The 9,078-nt window shown below is 40.1% G+C and overlaps 1 non-coding gene across 1 annotated transcript; it reads left to right on the forward strand.

Moving 5' to 3' along the window:
- The first annotated feature begins 950 nt into the window (after nucleotides 1–950).
- On the forward strand, nucleotides 951–1,057 carry LOC127099146 (small nucleolar RNA R71). The gene has a single exon (XR_007793693.1). It is a non-coding gene; the product is annotated as a small nucleolar RNA R71 (small nucleolar RNA).
- Nucleotides 1,058–9,078: the final 8,021 nt, after the last annotated feature.

Genomic DNA, 9,078 nt, shown 5'->3' on the forward strand with positions numbered 1-9,078 from the left:
TGGCTTCTCCTTCTTGGTCGAATTTTTTTTCGGGTTCCACTCGTTCCCCTCCTTGGTTGGTAGGTATATTTTCTTTAGAAGCTTTGGACTCTCTCATTGCTAGTTTATAAGGCCCTTCGTAAGTGGTCCCGCTTCGTAATGCGATAGTGTTAGCTTGCCCTCGAGGGTTGTGTTGAGGTTATCCAGGGAATTATCCTCCAGGCGTAGTTTGCGGGGCTTGGTTTTGTGCTACCTATGAGATCTGGGTTTCAAGCATCTTATTGTGAGTAATTATCTAATCAACCTTAGTCCCTAATTGCATTATCAGTTCGTTTACGTGAATGTTCTAGTTTAGGAATTCTTTATTTTGCTGAGTCTGGCCTGATATAAAGTTCTCCATGATCTTCTCGAGGTTAGGCTTCTAGGGCACAACTTGCATAGGTTGATTTGGTTTTTGGGCTTGAAAACCTTGTGGTCTTTGAGGTGCAAAATTTTGGATAGGGTTCTTGTTTTTATAGGAAAAATTCAGGTGATTCTTCCATCCAGGGTTGTAAGTGTTTGAAAATGGGTTACCTTGGGCCTAATTCACTTGGTCGGTGTTCAGGTCGTTCAAAAGGTTACATTCCGCTGATTCGTGTCCTTTAGATCCACAATGTTCACACTCTGTGTGGACTACCGTTGCGGTGTTAGAGTTTGTAGCAATATGTTCGACCTTAAGGGCTAACGCATCCATTTTCTCTTGCATCATGTCCATAGAACTTATCTCATGTATTCCCCCTTGGGTCTCCTTTTTCTCTACCGATGGTCGTTCAGTTCCCCATTGGTAATGGTTTTGGGCCATATCCTCAATTAGGTCACAAGCTTCAGGGTAAGGTTTGTTCATCAACGCGCCACCAACGGTAGCGTCAATGCTCATCTTTGTGTTATAATGGAGTCCATTGTAAAAGGTATCAACGATCAGCCATTGTTCTAGGCCATGGTGTGGACAGAATCTTAACAGCTCCTTGTATCTCTCCGAAGCTTCAAAAAGTGATTCTCCTTGGTTTTGAGTAAATCTAGTTATTTGGTTTCTAAGAACAACATTCTTACTAGGGGGAAAATATCTAGCAAGGAATACTCTCCTAAGGCTTCCCAGGTAGTTATTGAGTTAGTTGGAAGTGAATCTAACCACAAACGTGCTCTATCTCTAAGGGGGAAAGGAAATAATCTTAAACGAATTGCATCAGGTGAAGCACTGTTGGATTTAAAGGTGTCGGCCAGTTGGATGGAGACTGTTAAATGTTGATTTGGGTTCTCATTAGCGAGACCCGTGAATTGGTTCTGTTTCACTAATTGCAGTAAAGATGGTTTTAGTTCGAAATTGTTGGCAAGAATGAGGGGGTTTACTATACTAGAACTAGGTTCCTCGTCAGAGGGTTGGGCAAATTCCTTAAGAGATCTCCGGTCGCGATTCTCGGCCATAGCTTTCTTAATTCGGACGAGTAAGATACGTGTACGAGTGTAACGTTCGGGTTCCGCTAAAGGATATACCAAAATTTCCGGTACTACAAGTTCTTAACATTTACCGGCTAATAATGCCTTAGTCTAGACGGTGTAACAACAGGTTACAAAATTTGACGAAGATGGTCCCCGGCAACGGCGCCAAAAAAATTGATCGCTCTATTCGCAAGTGCACGAATCACGTCAGAGTAATATAAAAGATTATCGATCCCACAGAGACCAAATCGTCAATCTATCAATTACTATTGTTACGATGTTTATCTAAGACAATACAAATGAGATATTGATGTCGCAAAATAATAGTAAATAAAGAAAATGATAAATACAATGCAGATAAAGATAGGCTCGAATGTATTTCACGTCAGTTAAATGATGCTTCGATTGTCTAAATAGAACTACTTATGGGGCAATATTTTCTACTCTTGAAAAGAATCCATTTAACAGGAAATGTCGCTTTCGCGTATTCAGAACAGAGTTTACCCATAAATTAAGGCCTTTCATTGTCACTTATAAAAGGTGCGCAGAATGCTAAAGTATTAAATCTATTTTTAAGTAATAAGACTCATAAGCTTAGTTGAAAAGTGATTTTGATTCAGAAATTTTAACCCAAGGAGTTTCCTGATTTTAAATCTATCAATGCGTCTGAAAACAGTTTCAAAAATCGTTTTTCCTTAAAGTGATAAAAATTCTTAGTTAACTAAGCCAGGGTGCTTTCGCACTCCTTGAGTAGTGAAAATTAACCAAGGTTGTTTCAGAAAACTCGAATTAAAAATCAACACAACCCCTAAAGCATTTCTACATATGCAATATGTGAAACATCTCTTTAACCGCAATCCTTACATTCTAACCTTTGAAAGATTTAGCCAGACATGGTAATACAAACAAATACAACAATATTGAACATGATGAAAAGAAGTTTAGAATGTAAGGCGTGAAGAACAAGTAAAGCGTGTAAAACAATTAAAACGTGCAATGAAGATAATGGCGAGAAAATTAAATAAAGTAAAGACAATGGCAGGAAAATTAAATAAAGTAAAGACAATGGCAGGAAATTAAATAAAGTAAAGACAATGGCAAGGAATTAAATAAAGTAAAGACAATGGCAGGAAATTAAATAAAGTAAAGCATGGCAAGGAATTAAATAAAGTAAGGCATGACAAGTAAAATAAAAAGGCGATTAAATTAGAACTTGCTCCAAATGGAGGCTTTAAATCTGGTATAAGGAAATAAATGAACCTTTGACTTTGAAAATAAAGATGACAGCAAAATCAAAGTGCTCCAACTCAATTACACTAAGGTGCGATAACCCCTCGATGTGACGGATTACCGCTTTTACAGATGATATTATAGTCCTAGTGTTGTAAACTAAGTTGGATGATTTGGAAGTGAACTAGAACGACCTATTTATAGAGGAACTCAACAACATGCAAAGACCAGGATGCCCTTCAACTTCTCTTTAGTGGGAATGTGGAATTCAAAGGTGGCGCCCGCCACCCCTCCATGGCTCCCTCCATGTGAGTAAATGGGGAAGTTCGTGGGATCGTGGCAGTTTCCTCCTGGTTGAGGGCTGATGTGTCATGGCTTCTCCTATAGCGGCCGCTATGTAGAACGCCACGAGTACAATGTTTGCCGAAAACCCCAATTTTTTGGTCTTTTTGCTTCGTTTCTTAAAAAAGGTCCTAAAAGAGCTAGATACCTTAAAACAACACAAAATAGAGCATAACACAAGCAAAATGATAATAAAGACCTAATAAACATGTGCAATCCGAGTCAAATATGTGGTGTGATTTAGTGTGATCAAGAATGCCGTCCTTTATATAGTCGTTGTGAAGGACCGTTGGAGTGATGACATGATCATGGTCATTGAAGAATGTTTAATGTATTTACTCTCCTTGTTTCTTTCTAAAACAATTTTGCACGCCTCACTATTTTTTTCTCGAAATACACTCTTTCCAAATTAAGATTTCTCTTCGGTTACGCGTTCTGAACTTGTGAGTCTGCATTAGAGTCTTGATAAATAAGAGTTTGTCTTCAAAGGTTGATTTTGTCTGACCACATCAGAGTTTCTGAATGCTCTAGACTTCTTCAGATTCGGAGTTTGGATTCAGTATTCTTTTATCAGAGTTTTTGACTTCTTTATGTTGCACTCGTATCTGGCGTTGATCAGAATCAGAGCCTTCTGGACACATTCTTTCTGAGTAGTATCTGATGATTGAATCTTTTTTATCTGATTTAATTCTCTATCTGATGTTTGATCAGAGTCTTGCACACTAAGAAAAAATCTCGTTAGAGTACCATTTTTGTTTCATCCTTTGTTATCATCAAAATTTTAGAGATATATTGTAGAACCAACTTTGTTCTTACAGATTACTACCCCAATTCCATGACCATACTGATTAAGAGCTCCATCAAATATCATGCCCCAACGGGAACCAGGCTCTGGCCCTTCTTCAAGCAATGGTTCATCACAATCTTTCATTTTCAAGTATAAAATCTCTTCGTAAGGAAAATCAAACTACACTGACTGGTAATCTTCAATCGGTTGGTGAGCCAAATGGTCAGCCAAGACACTACCTTTGATTGCTTTCTGAGATCCGTATTCAATATCATACTCTGATAACAACATTTGCCAACGGGCAATCCTCCCAGTTAAAGCAGGTTTCTAAAAAATATACTTGATTGGATCCATTTTCGATATCAACCAAGTGGTATGATTCAACATGTACTGACGCAGACGCTTAGCAGCCCAAGCCAATGCGTAACAAGTTTTCTTGAGCATAGAATATCGAGTCTCACAGTCGGTGAACTTCTTACTGAGGTAGTAAATTGCAAATTCTTTCTTCCCAGTTTCGTCTTGCTGACCTAGAACACAACCCATGCTATCTTCAAGCACAGTAAAATATATGATCAAAGGTCTTTGTTCAATAGGCGGAGACAAAGTCGGAGGCTCAAGCAGATATTCTTTGATACTGTCAAAAGCTTTTTGGCCATCTTCGGTCCAATCGCAAGACTGATCTTTCCAAAGAAGCTTGAATATAGGCGCACATGTGGCAGTCATGTGTGAAATGAATCTTGAGATATAATTCGAGCGGCTGAGAAATCCTCTGAATTGCTTCTCAGTTATGGGTGCAAGCATCTCTTGTATTGCTTTGACCTTGGCCGGATCAACTTCAATACCCTTCTCACTGATAATAATGCGTAACAACTTACTAGAACGAACACCAAAAGTACACTTATTAGGATTCAAGTGGAGTTTATACTTCCTCAAACGTTGGAATAACTTCAACAAATGCTCAACATGTTCCTCTTCATCAATTGATTTAGCAATCATATCATCAACAAAAACTTCAATCTCTTTATGCATCATACCATGAAAAAGAGTAGTCATTGCCCTCTGGTAAGTTGCACCGGCATTCTTCAAACCGAAAGGCATCACTGTATAATAGAATGTTCCCTAAGGTGTATTGAATATGGTCTTCTCCATATCTTTGGGTGCCCTCTTGATCTGATTATATCTAGAAAATCCTTCCATAAACGAAAAGACTTTAAATTTAGCTATGTTGTCTACCAACATATCAATGTGAGGCAGAGGGAAATCATCTTTTGGACTGGCTTTATTCAAATCTCTATAATCAACACACATGCAGACTTTTCCATCCTTCTTCGGCACAGGAACAATATTGGCCACCCATTACGGATATTCAGCGGTCACAAGGAAACCGATGTCAATTTGCTTCTACACTTCTTCTTTGATCTTCACTTCCATATCAGGATGCCTTCTTCTTAACTTCTTCTTGACTGGCGGGCATTCTGGCTTCAACGACAATCTATGCTCCACTATCTCAGAATCCAAACCAGGCATTTCTTGATAGGACCAAGTGAACACATCTGAATACTCTCGGAGAAGATCAATCAACCCCTTCTTAACATCTGGACACAATCGAGACCCAATCTTGACTTCCTTCACATCATCCTCGGAACCTAAGTTGACTAACTCAATCTTCTCTTCGAATGGCTGAATGGCTTTTCCTTCGTGCTCAAGAGGACGAGACAATTCATCACTCACTTCTTCATCACTTTCCTTCTCATCCTCAAACACAGGGAATTCAAAATTTGGAGAAGTAGAAGGATCATTGTATTCAATGGGGTTAGAAACCAACCTGCATAACGATTTGATATTTTGATTTTAGAGAAGTGAATTTGTGACCAAATATTATGCAGATGGACAATTATATTATTTATTTATGTTTTTTTTGTGATTACCATTTTCAGAATAAAGAAAAGAGTAAAAATAAAACATCATAGATGTGGATGAGTAGAATTATATTTTATTAATGATCAAATTTGAAAATGCCCAAACAATGTTCACTTCTCCCTTAGGGATAGGAGAAGGATTTTTAAAACACATAAAAGAAATTACTTAGATTGATGCATAATAACAGGAATATCAAAAACAGTCCAATTGTTACAAGCTTTTCCATGCGTCACAAAATTGGTGCAGTCTTCCTCTTCCTCATCCTCTAGCACAACAACTAAGTGTTGTTCATTGCCATGAATGAACTCTCCGCTACAGAAGCTGAGTTACATATCCTCTGATCTAACAACTGACAAACCTTGCTGAAAACCCAGACTGGTTCTGTTCTGGTTATCGAAGACCTTTACCACTCGTCCCCACTAATCAACAGTTCCTTCTTCAACAATCTTCCTTGCATCTTTCAACGAGGACATAGGTGCCCCAACTCTCTTTTCAGCAGCAATAGACAAGGCTTGGAATGGAGCTCCAACCTCATCCTCAGCTTCAACATAAGAGAAAAATGACAGGTGGCTAACCAACAGTGCCTTCTCTTCGCCAATAATGACTAACTTCCTGTTCTTGACAAACTTGAGCTTTTAATGCAACTTGGAGGTAACAGCTCCCTCCTCGTGAATCCATGGCCTTCCCAACTATACAATTGCAGACCGGGTCCATATCCATTACTTGAAAAGTAATCTGGAAGTCACTCGGACCTATCTTTACTGGGAGGTCCACTTCACCAATAACCGTCTTGCGCGAACCGTCAAAGGCCTTGATGATTACACCACTATATCTCATAGGCGCTCCTTGGTATGACAACTTTGACAATGTTGACTTTGGCAGCACATTCAGCGAGGATCCGATGTCAACTAGTACATTGGACAAAGCGTCATCTTTGCAGTTCATGGAGATATGCAAAGCCAAGTTATGATTCCTACCCTCCTCAGGTAGTTCCTCATCACAAAACTGATATTATTATAGGAAGTAATGCTAGCCACAATATGGTCAAACTGGTCCACCGTAACATCATGCTCCACGAAAGCTTTCTCTAGAACTTTTTGTAGTGCTTCTTTGTGCGCTTCTGAATTCATCAACAGAGAAAGTACTGAAATCTTTGAGGGGGTTTGGAGCAGCTGCTCCACCACATTGAACTCAGTTCTCTTTATCAACCGAAGTACCTCATCATCATCGTTAGTCTTCAAATTGTTGGATTCACCAGATTGACGCTTTGGAGGACTAATTGGATCTACTGCAGGAACTTCCACTTTCTTACTGACTGAACCATCTTCTACATCCTTTAGGAACATCGGCCCAAACACTCGACCACTGCGGGTCACCTTAGTAACGTCAGCAATGCTTATGACAAATATGGTCGTAGGAAAAGGAACCTTTTGACCATTCTCCAACATAGTAGCATTGTATTGATAAGGAATAGCTTTATCGGATGCGTACGGGACTGAACCCGCCAACCGTATGACCAACGACGATATCGATCTCTTACTGATACTGTTACTGTTGTTGCTATCAAATGAAATCACCACTCTATCTGGTGTCTTAAACACTGGCACTATTACATTGACATCAGCATTTATGTGACGGGATGGAACAATCTGAATCAAACCTTCATCCATCAACCGCTGGATGTCCCTCTTCACAATTGTACAACCGCTAGGATTAACACTATAGATAGCACAACCATCATGGTCATGCTCACAATCGCTCACCAAGCAAATATCCTTGTGCATCGTCACCAAGGATTTTCTAATGAAGTGTACATTGAATACCTTGAACTCCCCAGGACATCCGTCCACCATATTGACAGATGAATTTCCATGGGCAGGTAGTGGGGTATGATTTCACATTGGGTGCACGGCCCTCAAAGGACACCATTCCACTCTTTACCAGCTTCTGAACTTCATATTTGAAAGGGTAACAGTTCTCAATGTCATGTCCGGGGGGGGGGGGCTTGATGAAAAGCATAATGGAGTTACGGTTTGTACTACCAGGGAAGTGGTTCGGGGATTTGCGGAGGATTTCTTGGTTGTAATAGGTTCTTGAGAACCAATGAGGGATATAATTCTGCATACGTCATTTGAATAGGGTCGAAAGAGACCTTTTTCCTCTTAAAATTCTGCTGCTGATGATTGTTGGTATTGTTGTTGTTGTAGGTATTTGTATGTTTTTGTGGTTGTTGTTATTGACGTTGTTGTTGTTGACCTAGTGTTGTTTGACTTGCTGGAACTACAGGAATTACTGAATCTACTTGATGATGATGTTGACGGGGTGGTTGACTTCTTCTGATCTGACGCCTCCTTTGCCTCCCACTCGAAATTGCATTAGTTTCACTATCCTTCTTCTTACCAAAACTGCCGTCGTATCTCTTGTTGGACGATACCTCCTCTCTAGACAACCATCCTTATAAGACACCTTCTTCTAGCCTCATCCCCATGTTTACCATTTTGGTAAAATCACTGGGTGAACTGGCAATCATCCTCTCATAATAAAGTGAGCTAAGGGTCTTCAGAAAAATATTGGTCATCTTCTTTTCCTCTAAAGGAGGGGTGATTTGAGCAGCGGGTTCCCTCCATCTCTGAGAATACTCCTTGAATGTCTCCTTGTCCTTTTGAGACAGTGATCTCAACTGATCTCTATTAGGAGCCGTATCAACATTATATTTGTACTTCTTTATGAATGCTTCACCCAAATCATTGAAAATGTGGATGCTTGCACTATCCAACCCCATGTACCATCTCAGTGCGGCACCGGTCAGATTGTCTTGAAAGTAATGGATCAACAATTGATCATTATCTGTTTGCATAGACATCTTGCGGGCGTACATCATTAAATGACTGAGTGTACATGTGTTCCCCTTGTATTTTTCAAAGTCAGGCACTTTGAACTTCAATGGAATCTTCACATTCGGCACTAGACACCGCTTAACGACACTCTTCCCAAATAAGTCCATACCTCTCAAAGTTTTCAACTCCTTGCGCAACTCAAGAAATTGATCTTCCATTTCATCCATTTTCTCATACACATCAGGGGCCTCAGACGGCTCAGAATGATAGATGGTGTTCCACACGAGGCAAGGTATGCACGACGGGCGGCGGCACAGACATGACCGGGCTAGATGTCAGCATATAAGCAAAGATAGGCACAAAGCCTTCAGGCACGATGTTCGGAGGAATTCCCCACGGGAAGCTGGCAGGCATGTTGGGTGCGAAGTGAGCAGTTGTTGCGGGAACAATAGAGGTAGCCACATCTGAAATGACAGTCCTCTGAGGATGAGGAGTTGCGGGTGTTGA

This window comes from Lathyrus oleraceus, chromosome 6 (genome assembly GCF_024323335.1).
Source record: "Lathyrus oleraceus cultivar Zhongwan6 chromosome 6, CAAS_Psat_ZW6_1.0, whole genome shotgun sequence".
Taxonomy (NCBI): domain Eukaryota; kingdom Viridiplantae; phylum Streptophyta; class Magnoliopsida; order Fabales; family Fabaceae; genus Lathyrus; species Lathyrus oleraceus.